Below are 1,483 nucleotides of genomic sequence, written 5' to 3'. Positions count from 1 at the left end.
TTTCCCAGGTAGTACTATTGTCCAAAGTCTTTAAATGGAGGTTGGATGATCACTAGTTAGGTATATTACAGAAAGAATACTCAAGTATGGATTGGATTAGATGACTTCTGAATTCTTTCTGACTTTGAGATGCTATGAAGTGGATGGTTCCTGAAGACATTTCGTGGGTGTCTCAAACATTTATTATATTACTTCTATCAAAGAAAACACTAGAGTGTCCATAGAAAAATGTCCTTATAACTGCTTCAGTAGTCTCTAATCTTAAATAAGGGATAGGATAGTGCAATGGGAGCCTTCCCCAACCTCTCAGTTCTAGTGCCTTCCCTCTGTTAATAATTTTCTAATGATCATATCTATATTATACATCTATTATATGTAATATATCTCTATTTATATTAGATGTATGTATACATATATGTATATGTATGTATCTATGTATGTTTGCATCTTGTCTCCCCCACCAGATTGTAAGTTCCTTGAGGGTGACAATCTTGTGCCACTTTTTGTATCCCCAGTATGCATTTAAGCACAGTGCCAGGCACAGAGTGGTAGATGTTTAATAAATGACTGATTGATTGGAAGCAATACTGGATTTGAAGTTGAGTGCCTGGCTCTGCTATTTATTTCTTATATAATATTGGACAAGTCACTAGACCTTGGTTTCCTGATATGTAAAAAATGAGGGGTTTGAATAAGATATTTTTAAAATTTCCTTCCAGCCCAAAATTTATGAACCTATGACCTTAGGAATGGTTGAGGCTGTGGTGCATTTTAAAAAATGATATTCTTTTTTTTTTTTAATTACCCTTGCCTAGGAGGGGAAAAGGAACCTAAGATAAATCCTATTAGTTTTGTTATCCATTGGGGAGAGTCTGGGAAACTAACTATGACAAGAAGTTCAAATTACAAATGGAACAATTCAATTCAAATAGCCTTAGAAATGGCATAAAAATTAGCCCCCTGTTAAAGTAATTACAGCCCTGTTAAATTTCCCTGATCTTTCACAATGACCCGTTTAAAGCAGGGATGTCCAAGAGTCACAAATGTGATAACTGAGCTCTGGTTTGTATGGAGCTTTCCTTAAAAAATCCTATGAAATAAGTAGTACAAAAATAATGATCCCCATTTATATATGAGGAAACAGACACATCAAGATTGTGAATTGTTTCCATAGTTACAACGTTAAGAGCTAGGATTCAAAATTATGAATTCTGACTTGAAGTTTTTAGTTAAGTTTCTATTAGGAGTCTTACTTGACTCTAATCCGATTTATATTAGATACAACCTACTTTGTTTCAGCTTGTGAAAATTTATAAAACATCTGTCTCAAGAGAACATCTGTATTCTTCATAATCCTCAGAGTAACCAACTTGGGTGTTTCCCTGTCCATATGTTTCTCTCAGTCAGGCCAAGAGATTGTAAAGGTCCAAGGATGGAAAACCCCTGAAAATTCTGAGTTATAAAATTTCCTTTCTTTTCCTCT

This window comes from Notamacropus eugenii, chromosome 6 (genome assembly GCF_028372415.1).
Source record: "Notamacropus eugenii isolate mMacEug1 chromosome 6, mMacEug1.pri_v2, whole genome shotgun sequence".
Taxonomy (NCBI): Eukaryota; Metazoa; Chordata; class Mammalia; order Diprotodontia; family Macropodidae; genus Notamacropus; species Notamacropus eugenii.
Note: the sequence above shows the minus strand (reverse complement) of the source record.